At 40.3% G+C, this 19,466-nt stretch overlaps 1 protein-coding gene and 1 long non-coding RNA gene across 4 annotated transcripts in view; one reads left to right on the top strand and one right to left on the bottom strand.

Annotated features, from left to right (window-relative positions):
• The window catches only part of ASIC2 (acid sensing ion channel subunit 2), a 655,219-nt gene that overhangs the window by 355,229 nt on the left and 280,524 nt on the right, over positions 1–19,466 (top strand). The gene's annotated exons all lie outside the window — the stretch shown is intronic.
• The window catches only part of LOC149464614 (uncharacterized), a 50,872-nt gene that overhangs the window by 8,000 nt on the left and 23,406 nt on the right, over positions 1–19,466 (bottom strand). Inside the window, exon 1 of one of the 2 annotated variants that reach the window (XR_016312383.1) lies at positions 6,190–6,240. The exons of the other annotated variant lie outside the window; for it this stretch is intronic. This is a non-coding gene — a long non-coding RNA (uncharacterized LOC149464614). Of the gene's footprint in view, positions 1–6,189; positions 6,241–19,466 lie in introns of those variants that run through there. 2 annotated transcript variants of the gene reach the window in all.

The following is a 19,466-nucleotide window of genomic DNA, read 5'->3' as shown; positions in this document are numbered from 1 at the left end:
GTGTCTGCAGTGCTAGGAGGTTGTGACAGTAAAAGCAAACATAAAGCTCTGCAGATGTTGCGTGCCTCCAGGAAAGATTACACCAGAGACTGAAAAGACAGAGCCAAAGCTCCCACCATTTACCAAGGTCACCAACAGTGTTCAGAAACCAACTAATTGACCAACTTTCCAGTCTCCAGCATTGTTGAAATGTAGCATAACCCCTTGTCGTAGATAGATGCGCACATCCAGTACATCTCCAGCCATAAATAGGTTCATTCAGGGGATTAGGTCTGAAACTGGACACGCCAAGCATAGTAGAGGGAAAAAGATGTTTAAAAATTTGGCTTCTTCCAAAAAAGCTAAAAAAAAAAAAAGGTTAATGCTCTTATATCAGAACTGTGTTGTTATAAAATAATTGTATTGGGTGTACTTTTCTTACCTCTCCTGTGCTATGTGAGTATATTCTACTAACCAAATTTTCAAGGGACACGTTTGTTGAATATAGGATGTTTGGAACTGTTCTTAATTTACTCCAATGCCTTTTTAAGGCTCGGTAAAAATAAATTGGGGCTACGGTGAAGGATCGCTGTGGTTGAGTATTCCACAGAAATTCCGATCAACCCAAAATACAGCTGGAACTGTCTGCCTATGCCTGAACCCACAATTTGAGTGATCAAACCAAGGAGCTATTCTAAAAGGCAAGACCTGTAGAGGGTCTAGAAGGAATTGTATTTTTCCTATTGTGAGGAGATTCTGGCCGCTGCTTCATTTTAAATATGATAGAATTTTCCTGTTATTAAATGCCATGCCATTGTACTGGTACAATCTCATTTTATTCTATTTCTCTATCGTTTTTTAAATTATTCATTAAAAAGTTTTTAAAAAGTCACACAACAGGGCAGTATACCTGAAGTTAGAAAAGCTGAACTGTCAACGTGAGTTTCTATTCCTGCTGGCATTTTGAACTTTCATATTTTCAACATCAAGTGATTCGCAATGGCAGATTGACTCCTCTGAAGCTGCGAATGAGGGAGGAGGCAGCGACACTAAAAACCGCTCGATATGTGAGAAAACTGCACATTAAAGCCTTTAATATAAAAAAGAAAGTGAGAACAGTGATGCCTTAGCCCACTGGATTGTGCTGCTCCTGATCCCTTTGGGGTGCCCTAAAGCTTAGCTTTAGTCAGGAGTAATAGGTGCCCTTGGTACTTACTGGCAGTTTAGGATTTCTAGGTAGGCCAAGGCTGCTGACAGTCTTGCTAATTTTTCTCTGGGTTTGTATCATTCCAATAAATCTAGACACTTTCATAAAATCTGTTTTATGTAAAATTACATTGTAACCAATGACAACCAGGCAGACTATTTAACTGGTCTGACACTGGTAAATTGAAATTGGTTGTTACCAGGAAGTGCTTCTATCAAAATGTTTTTCATGATATCAACTGTGTACAAGCTGTGATTGTAGTTGGGTTACTACCAATGTATAATACACAGTACTGATAGAGCAAGCCGGTACTGGGTTACTGATCCTTCAAGAGCAATTTATTATCAAACAGCTAAAATCTTCTCGAACGTGTCTTGGCCGGTGAGGCCTAAATCATCACTATCTGTCAGACCCTGTATATCAGTTTAATACCCTCAACCCCCTATCCATCAGAGGGAGGGATTACATCTTCCCACCTGTTCTTCATGATACTCTGACAAGTAAAAACAACCTACATCAAAAGAACACCGCGTATAACTGGACACACAGTACTGTATTGAAGTATCAAATCTAAGCTTGTAATGGACATCCCACAGTGTTTTCTGTGCTTGGATTTAAAAGGTTAATTTAGAATTATATACAGTGTGTGTGTGTATATGTGTGTGTGTGTGTGTATATGCATATAAATGTGTGTGTATGTATATAAATATATATGTGTGTGTGTGTGTGTATACGTATATAAATATATATATATATATGTGTGTGTGTGTGTATATGTATATATATGTGTGTGTGTGTATATGTATATATATGTGTGTGTGTGTGTATATGTATATATATGTGTGTGTGTGTGTGTGTATATGTATATATATGTATGTGTGTGTATATGTATATATATGTATGTGTGTGTGTGTATATGTATATATATATGTATGTGTGTGTGTGTATATGTATATATATATGTATGTGTGTGTGTGTATATGTATATATATATGTATGTGTGTGTGTATATGTATATATATGTGTATGTGTGTGTGTATATGTATATATATGTGTATGTGTGTGTGTATATGTATATACATGTGTGTGTGTGTGTGTGTGTGTGTGTATATGTATATATATGTGTGTGTGTGTATATGTATATATATGTGTGTGTGTGTGTATATGTATATATATGTGTGTGTGTGTGTGTATATGTATATATATGTGTGTGTGTGTGTGTATATGTATATATATGTGTGTGTGTGTATATGTATATATATGTGTGTGTGTGTGTATATGTATATATGTGTGTGTGTGTGTATATGTATATATATGTGTGTGTGTGTGTATATGTATATATATGTGTGTGTGTGTATATGTATATATGTGTGTGTGTATATGTATATAAATGTGTGTGTGTGTGTGTGTGTGTAAATGTGTATATATATATAAATGTGTGTGTGTGTGGTTATATGTATATATATATATTTTCCACTCTATAGTCTAGGGTAAAGTATCTTTCCATGTAAGTGTGTTGTTCAAGTCATTGGTACAGCATGATGGACTTACTCCCCTGCCAATTCTCTGCTATGCCAGATTATGTTTTTACGTTCCTACACCCCCCTTGGGCTGATACTGTTGGTTGATACCACTTCTCCGTTTGTAGTCTCCATATTATAAGACCTAAAATCCTATTAGGACCATGGGACCCTCTTTATTATTTCCATGGCTGGTACGTTGACCTACAAATTCCAGTGCAAAGCTATTACCACTGGTGTCCCTGAAAAACGTAAGAAACCACTGAGATGTAACATTCCAGCTTCAGCAAACCCTTGAATATGAGTCTTGGATCGACTAACTCTTTGAAAATATAGAAAATATACTGTATACAACTAATTAAATGTGATATTCCCTCTACATACTTTGTCATTGGTTACAACTACATTTTTAGAAGACCTGTGGATATATTTTTTGGAAGCTTAGTGACATTCAGTCAGTTAGTGACTTGTGCAGTCAGTATAGCACTTTAAATATGCGATCAGCTATTTAAATTGTGTTTCAGCTTTGGAAAGAGGTTTATCAGCATTTGTGTTCCTGAGTGACACCACAGTTCCATGTATAATAATTCTGCATAGGTTAAAGGAAAAAAAAATATTAAATAAAATGGCGCCATCTGTTGAGGACTACTTTTCTGCATGCTTTAGTAACTTGTGAGCTTTTCAGATTAGCTTCAGGTCACAGCCATTTACAGAAAGGCAGATGGTACTCATAAGCTTCACCAAGCAGGTTTCTACTATACAAACAATCAGTAGATGCCACTGGCAATAGTATGTTCAGGATCTAACACTCCTATTTTCCTTGATGCCCCAGGATAATTCATAACATTCTATTTTAGGCCATCAGAAAGAAAACTAGTAACGCAGAATTCTCTTGCACCAAACTTCACATATCCTTCTACCTGTCACGTTGACTTTATCTTCTTCCTGACTGTAGGAGCAAAGTAAGGGTAATGGTTGGTAAGATTGCTGACTCATGTCATATGATTTTGTGTAGCCTCCTTCTCATGTTCCACGTGGTGGAGAAATTGCAGTGTTTAATGGGAACCAGTCTTGACTGAACTAATGCAGAATGTAATGATTGAGTCTTGTCGTGCTATAATCATTTGGCTTTTTTATGAAATATATGCTATCACATTTAATTTAACTTCCTTTGAGACTGACACTTTAGTTTGAGAGTCTGGGCACAGAGTTCATTGACTGTTTGACGGTTGCTGCCTTTTTGACTTCCAGGCTTCACACCATTTTTTCTTCACCATGTCTAACTATAACAAACATTTTTTATGTTTTTGAATGTGGGTCTTTAGATTGTAAGCAACTGCAGGTATTATATACTTTGCTACAGTGATGTGCTCAGAAGTTGGGAGGCTGCATGAACGGCTCAGGCCAGTATGAGAAATTCCCACTCTCCATTTTGGAATTTTTATTTTTTACATTATAGAGAAAGTATCAGGCAAAGCTGTAACACGCAGTGGTGGATGGGGACACCCAAAACTGCCAGGTGGTCAGGAAGTCTGAAATTTAGGTAAATGAATCTCACTGTTGGAGGATCCAAGATCTAACCTAAAAATACTTGTTCCTTGGTTGTCATAAATATGTGCTGGCTTTGGTACCTGCTTCTGACTTAAAGAGGTATGTAGAATTCACGTTCTGACTTGATTCTAACGATCCTGATCTGTATGCTTGTTTTCTTAGTGGCTCAACCCAAAGCCAGAAAGAGACTAGTATTTTCAGAAGATGGTGAATAATGGTAGCCTATGTATTTCTCTCAACATTGAGAAATCATTACTTGTGTTGGCAGAACACACGTAACAACTAGACATGTGCACACTGCAAATTTTCTTTCCATCTCGGATGCATTCATTCATTAAAGAATGTCATTTAGTCATATTCATTATGTTGAATTGATTCATTTTTTTAATTTGTATTGTGGCTTTGGCATTTGTTTTATATATTCATTGGTATGGGAGGATTGGAAAAATGTGACAGTTTTTTTTTAGAGATTGCTATATATTCAATATTTTATCAAATCGGATGGACTTGAATCAGAAGGATTCGATATTTTCAGATGCTAGTCCAACCCACTAAGAGAAATTAATGAATGGAGCGAAATTCAGATTCATTCGTTATCCAAATCTGAATTATTAAATTTAAATGAAATTGAATTATTTTCCCAATGGGGGAACTACTATCACATCATGTGACGTCATCCATATGAAACAAATGAATTTTTTAATTTCATTATGTTTTTGGATTCATTCGGATTCATTACTGTTATGTCCATTCAGAGATTTGTATACATCTGAATCTCCGCAAATGCAATTTATGTCCGAAAAACTAATCGTAACAACATGAAATGCACATGTCTAGTAACAGAGTTTTGCAAAATAAGAAGACCCAGTTACAAACATTTGTATTTTAGAGAAAGAAGGTGAATTCTGTGATTGTGAACTAGCAAATTGTAAAGCACTGCTGGAAACATTTGGCTTGCAGCTATGTATTGAAACTACGCATGGAAAGCAGTGTTTGTCAATTGTACATTTTGTACACCGTGATGTCTATGAATACAGATGTCTTGGCTTGATGTCCTAAGCAACGTCACACTTGCTATTTGTGTGAGGGGGAAAAAATCTTTTCTTTTTTTTTTTTTTTTTTGCTTCAACAATCAATGATTAACTGTTTTTTGTTTTTTTTTATTATTGGAACAAGTGTGAAGATTATACTTGTATTCTGCGGTGAAGCTATTGACGCAGAAAAAAAAGTGTGGTCTGCAAGAGAATTATATTTTTGATACCCTGTGGTGGGCATATATCTATTGATGCCCTCCAATTTTGCTGTCAGCAAATTCAGAGTGATTCCTGCAGCCATTTTTCTGTCTACACAAGGGTTCCTTTGTATACAGATCGATTGCAACCAGTAAAATCAGACAGAAACGTATTGAGCTAGAATAACCTAGTATAAAAAAAAACCACACACAAAAAGGAGTAAATAAAGGTTACACAGAGTGTGTATATCAGATTTAGAAAATGTGAAAAGGAAACAATTTATAGTATACCTGTACTAAAATAGTTTTGAAAATGCTGCTTGGCTGTCTCTGGCACTTGTATTTTCATTGATCCGGAATAAACAAGCAGCCAGTGAAGTGAGAGGGAAGTTAGGTTTGTGGTTCTCATCAGAACCCCTAGTGATGAGGACAAATTAAGCAGCAGGGGTAAGAAGTCCTCAGGAAGAATCGTCTTGCTGCCGACAACAGATACTTACACAGAGCACGCGGAGTACAAATAATAAGGCAGAGCTGTACTCCTGTTCAGACCAGGATAGGTGTTGAAAAAAGGCTGAAGAATCGAGAACAAAATCAAAGCAGACTACAGATCACAGGTAACAGCATCCAGTTGTAAGCAAGTACAGATAACGAGGAGCATTAGACCAAAAACAAGCCAAGAATGGGAGACCAGTAGCAGATACCTGGAATAGCTTCCAAACAGAGTAACAGACCAGAGACGGATTTAGAACTTGGCACCTGTATTGATCCTTAGGTGCATCAGCTGCAGTACTGAATATCAGCCAGCAGATGGAGCAGGCACATGCCTAAGCACAGCATACCTGCCAGAACCTTGCTAGGGGAAAAATGAGGGGGCAGCTGCTGGATGTAGACTGCAGGAGATCTGTAACTTCAGGCGACTCCTCATTACCCCCGGCTGCTAAAAGCTAATTTGGTGTATATGACCTTCAGTGTCTCCACACTATCACAGTGGCTAAATGGTTACCGCCTGGCAATACTACGTTCGTTGGTTTGAATCCCAACCACGGCACCACCTGCCTGGAGTTTGCATGTTCTCCCTGTGCCTGCGTGGGTTTTCTCTGGGTACTCCAGTTTCCTCCCACACTCCAAAGACATACTGATAGGTTAATTGGCTCCTGTCTATATTGTCCCTAGTGTGTGTATGTATGAATGTGAGTTAGGGACCTTAGATTGTACACCCCTTGAGGGTTAGGGACTGATGTGAATATATAAAGCGCTGTGTAAATTGACGGCGCTATATAAGTACCTGTAATAAATAAAGCAAGAAATACTCCGGTTTCCTCCCATACTCCAAAGACATGCTGGTAGGTTAATTGGCTCCTGTCTATATTTTCCCTAGTATGTATGAATGTAAGTTAGGGATCTTAGATTGTACGTCTCTTGAGGGTTAGGGACTGATGTGAATGTACAATATATATGTAAAGTGCTGAGTAAATTGATGGCGCTATATAAGTACCTGAAATAAATAAATAAGGTCATAACCAGGGCGGACTGACAACTCATGGGGCCCCGGGCAATAGGGGATCATGGGGACCCTGTGTCCTTGCCCAAACTCAAAAAAGCCTATGAAAAAGGTACCAGGGACATCTCATGGGGCCCCCTACTGACCCCGGGCCCTCGGGCAGTGCCCGAGTTTCCAAATGGTCAGTCCTCCCCTGGTCATAACTAATGTTGCTGCTGTCAAATTACTTGTTTATTTTACAGTGGCAGAATGTTTTGTGGTAGTGTGACACCATATGGTGTTGCATTGGTTTGCAGGTTTAAGGGGACATCCAAAGAAAATCCCATTGCAGGGATATGCATTACATTTGAGTAAACGTTTTGGTAACCATCCAGAATTGAAAAAAATATATATTATTTGTTATTATTTATTTATTTCAGGTACTTATATATCGCCATCAATTTACACAGCACTTTACATATATATTGTACATTCACATCAGTCCCTAACCCTCAAGGGGTGTACAATCTAAGGTAGACTCTAGAATTCTCTTTTTTTTTTTCCAATAATATGTATGGGTTAAAACAAGACTTAGCCATAAAGTGTCACAGAGCATTGATGACTTTTGAGACTGGCTGGATGCTCAGTACAGTAAATAGCTGACACAGCTGGGGATGTTTGGTCATTGTCACACAAGCCAGTGGATACAGCACTGAGGACTGGGATTCTGCAGATTGGCATTAGTAGACGGGCCTGTGAATATTTGCTCAGTATGTGATGAAAAGCCGACATGACTGGGAATGTTTACATGCTCAGCTTGCTGGAAGGGAGCAGGCAATGGAGATTGTCTGACTGCCCAACCATCCATTCATTAGGATAAGAAGCTACTGGTTTTCATTTTTAAGCGAAAATTAATTGACATGAATGGAAATTTCTGGGTGCAAATAGCCAGATATACTTTACTGGGCTTATTTCAGCTGAGATATCCATTGTATCCGACATACCAAAGGAAGAAATTTACAGTGTGATTTTCAAGGTGCATAAACTTAGTGTTACTAAACCCCTGACCCTGCACTCAATATATTTGGTCTCCCCGGACCCTGCATTCACTACATCTGGTCTCCCCGGACCCTGCATTCACTACATCTGGTCTCCCCGGACCCTGCATTCACTACATCTGGTCTCCCCGGACCCTGCATTCACTATATCTGGTCTCCCCGGACCCTGCATTCACTACATCTGGTCTCCCCGGACCCTGAATTCACTACATCTGGTCTCCCAGGACCCCGCATTCACTATATCCGGTCTCCCTGGACCCTGCATTCACTATATCCAGTCTACCCAGACTCTGCATTCACTATACCTGGTCTCCCCGGACCCTGCATTCACTACATCTGGTCTCCCCGGATCATGCATTCACTATATCTGGTCTTCCTGGATCATGCATTCACTATATCTGGTCTCCCCGGACCCTGCATTCACTATATCTGGTCTCCCCAGACCCTGCATTCATTATATCTGGTCTCTCACAGTACACACAACATGGAAATTCAATTATTTTAGTAAATCTAAAATGCTAAACACCTTTTCTCATCAGCAGTTAGAGCAGTCTTGTGACTTCTATCAGTGTTCAGCAGAGCACTGGTTAAAGCTTGTAGGAGGAGTTTTCACTACATCTGGTCTTCCAGGACCATGCATTCACTATATCTGGTCTCCCCGGACCCTGCATTCACTATATCTGGTCTCCCCGGACCCTGCATTCACTATATCTGGTCTCCCCGGACCCTGCATTCACTATATCTGGTCTCCCCGGACCCTGCATTCACTATATCTGGTCTCCCCGGACCGTGCATTCACTATATCTGGTCTTCCCGGACCCTGCATTCACTATATCTGGTCTCCCCGGACCCTGCACTCACTATATCTGGTCTCCCCGGACCCTGCATTCACTATATCTGGTCTCCCCGGACCCTGCATTCACTATATCTGGTCTCCCCGGACCCTGCATTCATTATATCTGGTCTCCCCGGACCCTGCATTCACTATATCTGGTCTCCCCAGACCCTGCATTCACTACATCTGGTCTTCCAGGACCCTGCATTCACTATATCTGGTCTCCCCAGACCCTGCATTCACTATATATGGTCTCTCACAATACACACAACATGGAAATTCAATTATTTTAGTAAATCTAAAATGCTAAACACCTTTTCTCATCAGCAGTTAGAGCAGTCTTGTGACTTCTATCAGTGTTCAACAGAGCACTGGTTAAAGCTTGTAGGAGGAGTTTTCATTCTGCTCTAGGAGGATTCAGAACCCCTTACCTCTGTCTGGACAGTGCTGATTGGCCCCATGCTTATCACATGCACTCTCCCAAGAAAACAAAAACCTTTCTAGCAATACACACCAAACTGAGCATGTGCAGACTGACTCCACACGATATGTCTTGTCAGGAGGAAAGGGGGCACTGGAAGAAGGGAAGGATCAGAGAAGTCAGGATCAAACCGTGTTTTTGCACAATGCAGAGGATTAACTCCCTAGGTTCCACAGTGAGTATAACAAGCATGTGTTACTGCATCTACAGACTGATTGTACTGTTGTGGGTTTATTTTTAATTACTTTAATTGAATGGATTTTATGATATTAGCACAGTGGCTGGTGTCATCAGTACTGATTGATTGTTGCCTGGAGTTCTCTTTAAATGTCAGAGTAAGCTGATAGAAATGATGCCCAGCTTGTTTGTAAAGGGAAGGTAGTGGCGGTATAAATATCCGCTTTGTTAACATGCTTAAGGAACATATATTAATGTCAGTATTTAATCGCACAGTATGAGAGAAATGGGCAGAGATGGAAATATTTTGATGTTCAGGGTGCAGTGAAGCGGTAGACAGAATTGCTCTTTCTCTGCTACCCTGGCAGAACAATCTGATAGCAGCAGGATGGAAAAGAGCGACTGGACTGAATGCCAGGCTATAGCTGTGCTCAACTAATGCGCTCATTCTGGGCACGTGACTCTCATAGCAGACACGGGGCCACTTCTGCTCACAAGACTGAGCTACACGGAATGTTCCTCTACAGCAAGAAGAAAGTCTACTCCGTGGACATTGTGATTATGTGTTAAATAACAGCATGCAGCTTGATTTTCACTCATCAGTGTACACAGATTCCTCATATGATAGAGGTGTATACTTTTTTTTAATATTTCTTTGCTAAATGTGACAACTCCTACATTCATCCACACTACTAAGCTGTCTTCATCTACAGCAGGGGTAGGCAACCTTAACCACTTGAGCTCCAGAGGATTTACCCCCCTTAACCTCCTTGGCGGTATGATTCCTTCTGATTTTTTGTGCTGAAAGCGGTACCATTTTTTCTGCATGGAAATAGTTTTTTATTGTAGGCTGTAAATTTTTAGGAAAATTTCCCCACAAATCATTATCACTCAATTCTGTAAGTGGTTCTGATTTACTATCGCTGTTCTCTAGCCGGTCTAAAACTGCTTTTGACGTAAAGGGACGCTTTTTGGACGCCATGGACTTTTCTAAGTTTCCAGGCAGAAAGAACAGACAAAATGCAGGAAGGGCGCCGGACAAAGCACTCGGGACAAAATGTATGTGAAATGGGATGAAACAGCAATGTTTTACTATTTAAAATTGAAAAAAAAAAAAAAATGACATTTTTTAAATTTTTTAAATTTCCCGACGCCGGTACGTCCTGACGTCACGGGGACCGGAACACAGAAGCCGGATGCCGGCATCGGCCGGAGGAGATGACCGGGGACGCTGCAGGGGACACATCGTGGGAACGAAGGACAAGGTAAGTGCTGCAGGGACCCCCAGAGCAGCGCCGCATGGTAAGCCCGAGTGTAGCTCGGGGTTACCGCTTGTGGTATAGAAATTTTACCCCGAGCTACACTCGGGAAAACCGCTAAGGAGGTTAATGACCAGGCCTCTTTTTGCTAATCGGCACTGCACTAATTCAACTGATAATTGCGCGGTCATGCAATGCTGCACCCAAATGAAATTTACGTCCTTTTTTCACACAAATAGAGCTTTCTTTCGGTGTAATTTGATCACCTGTGCGCTTTTTATTTTTCACGCTATAAACAAAAAAAGGCCAAAAATTTTGAAGAAAAACAATATTTTTTACTTTCTGCTATAAAAAATAAATAGTAAACTCAAAGTTGGGTATAAATTTTGGCCAAAATGTATTCTGCTCCATGTTTTTGGTAAAAAAAATCCCAATAAGTGTATATTGATTGCTTTGTGTGGAAGTTATAGCGTCTACAAACTATGGTATAAATACTGCAATTTACGCCATTTTTCTGCTATACAGCGCTGCGCTAGTTTAACGGACAATTGCGCGGTCATGCAGTACGGTACATAAATGAAATTTACATCCTTTTTTTCTCCACAAATTGAGCTTTCTTTTGGTGGTATTTGATCGCCTGTGCGGTTTTTATTTTTTGCGCTATAAAAAAAAAGGCCGACAGTTTTGAGGAAAAAAAAAACAATATTTTGGACTTTTTGCTATAAAACATGTCCAGTAAAAAACAAATTCAAAAATCAAATTTAGTCATAAATTTCTGCCAAAATGTATTCTGCGACATGTCTTTGCTAAAAAAAAAACCCAATACGTGTAAATTAATTGGTTTACGTGAAAGTTATAGTGTTTACAAATGGTGGGAAAGATACTGGGATTTTTAATTTTTATTTATACTAATAATGGCGCCGATCAGCGACATATAGCGGCAATCAGCGACATATGGCGGCGACCAGCGACTTATGGCGGGACTGCGGCGGACATTTTGACACTGGGGGGAACTGACTTGGGGTCACTGACATCCCCAGTGACACCAATACAGTGATCAGTGAAAAAAAAACACTGAAACTGTACTAATGTCACTGGGGAGGAACGGGTTAACATTTTTAGAATTTGCTGTGTAAGGGGAGTGTTTTACTAGGGGGCAGGGGTGTGTACTGGATGGGGGGAGGGAGGGGGGAGCTGATCAAGGGAGAGAAACTCTTCTCTCCCTCTGCAGCTTGTCCGCGAACTGTCACAGAGCAGGCTGTGTGTAAACAATGCAGCCCTGCTCTGTGTCAGTGATTACCGCTCATCGTGGGAAAACGGCCGGTAAAAACCAGCCATGACCCGGCGGCGGAGACCCGCTGCTGACACCCGCGGGACAGGCAGGGCAGGCGCGCGCCTCGCGCGTGCCCCCTACCTGTTTTGAAGGCAGCCGTTTTTAAAACGTGCTTTTGCCTACGAGCGCCGTCCTGCCACCGTTTATATGCAGTGGCTGGGCGGCATGTGGTTAAAGAGGTGGAGATCTACCTGAACAACATGGGAGAAGTCACAGATCACCGGGCACAGTGTCGGCCAGGGCCACCTCCTCACACCTGATTTAAACCTCTAATTGCCGTACTACCGTGTCACAATCGTGTGCATTGCATGGCAATCAAGGGATTAAATCAAGTGATGAGGAGGCAACATAGGGGCAGCACAGTGGCTAAATGGTTATCACTTCCGCCTGGCAGTACTAGGGTCGTTGGTTCAAATCCCAGCCACGGCACCACCTGCCTGGAGTTTGCATGTTCTCCCTGTGCTTGTGTGGGTTTCCTCCGGGTACTCCGGTTTCCTCCCACACTCCAAAGACATGCTGGTAGGTTAATTGGCTCCTGTCTAAATTGGCCCCAGTATGTGTATGTATGAATGTAAGTTAGGACCTTTAGATTGTATGCCCCTTGAGGGTTAGGGACTGATGTGAATGTACAATATATATGTAAAGTGCTGCGTAAATTAATGGAGCTATAGAAGTACCTTAAATAAATAAATAAATAAATAAATAAAATATCACCCCCTCACCACCTGTCAACACACACGTGGATTGCTTTGCAGAGGAGCAGTAGTGCCTGCTGCACTTGTGAATGAGCCCTTAGTTGTATCCGGCAACCGCACTCTTAGGGCTCGTTCACATGCAAAGTTGGGGGGTGGTAAAACCCTGCAGTTGAATCACGGGTTAACTGCCCCCAATTCCTACCCCTTTTAGCTGCTGAGGCAGCAGCCAAGGGTGCACATATGCTGCAGCAGGAATTACATGCCCTGTTGATTTTTGGTGGGTGCTACCACGTGTCAATTGAGACCAATTCAAGTAAATGGGGCCACTCTGCAAGTGCCACACAACTGCATGCTTCTGCGGCATCCAAGGGGTTAAAGTAGGTGGTGAGAAAGCAACACACCTCTGCCTGTTTAACCCCTTGTTTGCTGTATTGCACAAGGTTGCAAGGCACTTCCAGAGCGGTCTCATTCATCTGAAACCCACCAACCATGACCGGGCGTAGGAGCCAACACTACAGAGGAGATTTGTGCTCTCTACTACAGCTCCAACTTTACAGGCGGTCCCTCTGCATTGCACTCTGTTTTATGCTCTGGTATTGAACTGTATTGTCTCCCGTTATATTGTAAAGCGCTGAGCAAACTGTTGGCGCCATATAAATCCGGTATCATAATAATAACAATGGCGGGTCAGCAAGCCCAGACCGAGATCTACCAGTCACCTGGCCGAGATCTACTGGTTGCTGATCCCTGATCTACAGCTTCACAATCAGTGACGCTCTATTCATGTAATACAAATTATATATTTATTACATATTTCTTTTTTTATATGACACCATCGAATTCTTCATTGCTTTAGATCAGTGGTTCTTAACCTTGTTGGAGGTACTGAACCCCACCAATTTCATATGCGCATTCACCGAACCCTTCTTAATTGGAAAAATAAAATATGATTTTTAAAATTGAAAACCTAGGTATATATTTAGGTATATATTTATACATAGGTGCACAAAATGAACAAAACCGTTAAGAACAAAGAACAAAACCATTAAAACATGATTTTCACACAAAAACAAAAACATAATAATGAATATTTACTCCACGAATCATATGAGTCGGGTGTGGGTCTTCACCTCCGCCGAACCCGCAAGACTGACTCACCGAACCCCTGGGGTTCGATCGAACCCAGGTTAAGAACCACTGCTTTAGATGGTACATAGACAGTGTTATATCCCTATCATGGGTACGCAGACAGATGAAGACTTTACTGTAGGGCCCATTGGGGTAGAAGTTTAACAGTCTGCCAGTATGTTTTTAGATTGTGGGAATAAAGCAGATCATATAAAGAAAATATGTTCCTTATGCTATTGCCTCTAGATTGCCAGTGTTGCAAAGAAAGAGTGCTAACTGAATTTAACAAAGGTAGAGAGCAAACATCCCGGGATGCTTTAAAGAGACTTTTTAGTTAAAGCTGAATTTTACCTAAAAACTATTATTCCTCTACAGCGGTGGATACATTACTTACCTATAATGAAGTCCCATAATGTGCAGGCTGCTGGGTTCCATAGGAATTTAACTGTAGGGATGCCCTGTCCTCTTCCTGCCTCTGAACTTCCAGCACTGTTCTGTTTAACAGCTTTGGGTCTGCAGGCTCCGCTGCACTAAAGATGATCTGTAACTTTCTATAGACCTATCTGTATATTGGGCTGCTTCAGTGGCCAATAGGGATGTTCAGGAAGGAGGACAAAGAGGGCAAACTAAAGATTTACCTGTGTGAACTGCCGCGGATTCGGTACTTGCAGTTAACCATACACACATTTACAAGTTTCAACACTTTCTTACTGACCATTTTGCAAAAATCTTTTTTGATTATTATTTTACATGATTTATATAGCACTAACAGTTTGCGCAGTGCTTTACAAAAGGTACCATTAGGGTTTAATACATGGGCAGTACCCTGTAAAAATGTCATTTTGAAGCGTGTTTGCTTGCATTTCATAAGCAGTGTTTTCTAACATCTCCATGATAAACAGTTTGTTTTCATACCTCCTCCTTCCAAGATGCTCTAGGCACTGACCCTCTGTTACCTGCATGTATTGTAATTCCACTTTGCAGAACCAGCCCCATACAGCTTCTACTCTCCTTTCTTTGTTGAATATTATTACACATTTACATACCTACATTATTTGATTAGGTAATTACTTTGTTTTGACACATTTTGTAGTCCCCGTATTAGAGGATAATGTAGGGGTTTCTCTCTCCTTGTTAATATATTAATAACTTCTTTTCTTCTGGAGTGGAATTGGCACTAAGGAACTACAGTGGCAAAAATAATTATTTGATCCCATGCAGATTTTGTAAGTTTGCCAATTTACAAAGAAAGTGTCCATAATTTTTATCATAGGTATATTGTAAATGATCGAGACAGAATATCAAGCAAAAATCCAGAAAAACACATGATACAAAGGTTAAAAATTGCAGTTCAGTAAGTAAAATAAATACTTGATCCCCTACCAACCAACAATAATTCTGGCTCCCACAGACTGGTGCTAATGTGGTACACAGATTAGTCCTGTCAATTTAAGAAGGTGCTCCTAACGACAACTCGATATGTGTATAAAAGACACCTGTCCACAGAATTTTTCTTCCATTAAAACCTTACCACCATGGGCAAGACCACAGAGCTGTCAAAGAACATCAGGGACAAGATTGTAGACCTGCACAAGTCTGGAATGGTTTACAAGACCATCAGCAAGAAGCTTGGTGAGGAGACAACTGTTGGAGCGATTATTTGCAAGTAGAAGAAATACAAAGTAACCATTAATCACCCTCGGTCTAGAGCTCCATGCAAGATTTCGCCTCGGTAAGGATGATCATGAGAAAAGTGAGGGATCAGCCCAGAACTACATGGGAGGATTCAGAAAAGGATTGAGAGAAAGTGCTGTAGTCAGATGAGACCAAAATCAAGCTCTTTGGCATTAACTCGACTCGCGTGTTTGGGGGAAGAAAAATGCTATGGCCCAAAGAACACCATCCCTACATTCAAGCACAGAGGTGGAAACATTATGCTTTGGGGTTGTTTCTCTGCTATAGGTGAATACCGGCTTTGCCGCATTGAGGGGCCAATGGCCGGGGCCATGTATTGTAAAATCTTGGATGAGAACCTTCTTCCCTCAGCCAGAACACTGAAGATGGGTCGTGGATGGGTCTTCCAGCATGACAATGACCCAAAACATATCACCAAAGCAACAAAGGAGTGGCTCAAGAAGAAGCACATTAATGTCATGGAGTGACCTAGCCAGTCTCCAGACCTTAATCCTTTAGAACATTTATGGAAGGAGCTGAAATTTTGAGTTGCCAAGTGACAGCCAAAAAAACTTAAGAATTTAGAGAAGATCTGTAAAGAAGAGTGGACCAAAATCCCTCCTGAGATGTGTGCAAACCTGGTAACCAACTACAAGAAACGTCTTACCTCTGTGCTTGCCAGCAGGGGTTTCACCACCAAGTACCAAGTCATCTTTTGCTTGGGGATCAAATACTTACTTTACTCATTGAACTGCAACTCAATTTATAACATTTGTATCGTGTTTTTTTCTGGATTTTGGTGAATACTCTGTCTCTATCATTAAAATACACCTATGATAAAAATTGTTGACCCTTCTTTTTTTTTTAAGTGGGCAAACTTACAAAATCTGCAGGGAATCAAATAATAATTTTCCCCATTGTATATAATTTCCTTGATGAATAAATACTAATCTAAAGCTGTCCATATTCATAGAAAATGTATTTTATGGAAACAATGTACCTTTTCAGTGCATACAAGTTGATATTTTTATCCCTGCCAAAAGAGATGAGGGTTACAACTACTCATCACTGCTTTGTCCCCATGGATGCACAAAACTGTTTGTTGAAACTTTTCATTCCATCAGATTCCTTGCATCACCACTATCCATTTCCCAAAGTCCTTTGTTAGGATTATTCTCTTTGCATAAATAGTAAGATTTTCACATGGATGCGCAAATATAATTTATATACTTTAACCGTGTACCGGTATTCCTTGGTTTTTTTAGTAGTCTAGGCTGCGTACTCTTCTGATCCATCTCTGAAACGCATTGCTGTTACAGCACACAAATCATTCTACCCTATTAGGTATCAGAGCAGCCGCTGATTCCACACATGTGATCTAGATAGTATGTCTAGTGCAGCAATGCCAACACAGAACAGCGGTGATTTCTAAACTCCAGGGCATCTTATCAAACTGAATTTCTGACACTTCTGTGCACCTACAGATGCTTATTTTTTTTCTGAATCATCCCTGATCACAGAGAAGCTGCACAATTTGTTGTGAATATTACCAAGAACATTATGGACTGAAGTGGCTGACAGTGTTGTTCCGTTTTATATTATATGCACTGCTATGTTCTTTTTAAAAATCTGATCAGATAAGATTAATATCCTGTAAAGGCTTTTAAAGGCAATTTTGGGCATCATAGTTTTTTCCTGATTTCATGGGCTTGCACAATTTTAAGGCTTGACATGTTTGGTATCTATTTACTCGACACAACCCCATCATTTATACTTTATCAACATTTGTGCTTTATATTGTGTTTGTATGCATTAAAGTTCATTTTAGTGTTTGATAAATGGTTGCATAGATATCCTGTAGAAGTTGCAAAGTGTAAAAAATACAGTTTTTAACTGCCCTAGGAGAAAAGTAGTTAAGTTGGTGGGTTAGTACTTGGGATATTTAAAATATTTTTTTAGGACTTCTTTTTTTTCACATGCTCAGCCTAACTATGGTGGGATAAAAGTAATTTATTCTCTTTTCATGCTCAGATATCTGTAAGAATGGAGAGGAGAATTCCATCAGAACCCGCAACAGAGGAGCAATTTAAAATTAATTTAACCTGTGAAGCAGTTGAGGCAGCATATGCAGTCCTTGCTGTCTAATTGCTCTTCCCTAGTCTATATTAAAAGTACTATGCAAGTCTTTATATGATGCTCTGATATAGAATCAAGAAGTGGATGGGGTGTCATCAGAATTGCTGAATTTATAAAAACAGCATTTCCCATTGTCATAAAATAAAACAATTCACATTTTCAGTCTTCAACTTTTTATTTATGTATTTGTAAATACACTTATAGACAGTATAGATCATTTTGTGTTGGATCTAAAGGACTGACGACTATACAATTTACAGCATCGTGCAGTGCCTTCCCTGAACGCCATCCTCATGGCTCTGTATTTGTGTTACTTACTGTGCTGGTGATTCCTCATGACAGGTGGGCTGTAGGTCAGCTTTTGCACTAGCGCCCTGGGGACTTTAATTTCCCCGCTGCTTGTCGTGTGCAGTGATCTTTACTAATCACGTTAGTTTAATTTAGCATCATGCAGCTCATATGATGAGTGAAAGATTTCCAACACAGGAACAAATGTGCCACAACCCAAACCTACCCATCAGATCATCCTTCTTCCAAAGCATTAGGGTTTTTTTTATGCGTTAAGGTTCCTTTTATACTGTTTGTGTATATACTGTATATTCATATATAGTTGTACTTAATAATTTTGGTTCAGAATTTAAAAAGTGTTTAGAAAATTTGCTAGCATGTATGATGTCTCTTCTGCAGTAAAAGCTCCTTCCCTGCCTGTTGGAATTTTTCTTTCTGTAATTGTGTACTAAGAAACACATGCGCAGCACAGTGTTCAACCTTGTAATGTGTGGGACTTAAGTCAACCCTGACCAGCCAATCAAGATGGCGGAATATTCCAGAAGATGGCTGAGAGAAGATATCAGCTCACTGGAGGTGGCACTTTTGGCAGTAAATGTGCCATAATGTGCTCAAATGCTGTGTATACTTACACATTGTGGGCAAAAGTCCTGAAAAACCCACAAATCTGTTACCCTTTAAAGGAGTTCATTAAATGCGGTTCACACTCCTAAACAGGGATACTAGGGAGTATAACGAAGGATGGCTTACTGCATAAAAGTAATATCACAATGGAGAAAATTGGAGCAAAATGCCAAGCCCTTCTGAGAGGGATGAACAGCTGAAAATAAATGTTGACATTTTTTTCTACTCCCATTTTTTCCACAAAAAAATAGCAGAGATACATAGTGGTGTACAGTAGCCACTAACAATGTATAAAACTTAAGCATGAAAATGTGAAAAAGGTCTAGTAAGATACATTCGTGATGAGCAATGCATACGTTTGTGAAAGGATCATCACAGTAAGCTATAGAAGCTTATATCAAAGCGGTGTGGCACAAAAACATAGACAACTTGATAGCATGGGATATTTGCACTTCGAGGGATCGACTGAGAGACAATTAGGAGTTAAAGTAAATAAAACAAACGAGACAAACGGGAGAAAAAGATGGAAAGGGGGTAAGGCTGTTGGGGAGAAGGGGGAGATTTGGCTGGGGGGGGGGGGGGTGCAGGAGTTATCAATAGCATAATAGCATGGCTGTATAAAATATATTTTCATTGGTCTAGTAGCCTGCGGTCAAAATCTCTCTGGAAAAATGTCTTAATCCAGGGACCCCAGATTTGCAGACATGTAGGCATCTCGTTTTGTAGCCGTAGCCATGAACTAGTATCCAGTGCACTTTGGGTTTAACCTCCAAGATAGAAATATGCAGTGATAGCCAAGCCTGTGCCAAG

This window comes from Staurois parvus, unplaced genomic scaffold, assembly GCF_062004578.1.
Source record: "Staurois parvus isolate SC_StPar_1 unplaced genomic scaffold, SC_StPar_1.0 ptg000151l, whole genome shotgun sequence".
Taxonomy (NCBI): Eukaryota; Metazoa; Chordata; class Amphibia; order Anura; family Ranidae; genus Staurois; species Staurois parvus.
This window is presented reverse-complemented; position numbering and strand designations above follow the sequence as displayed.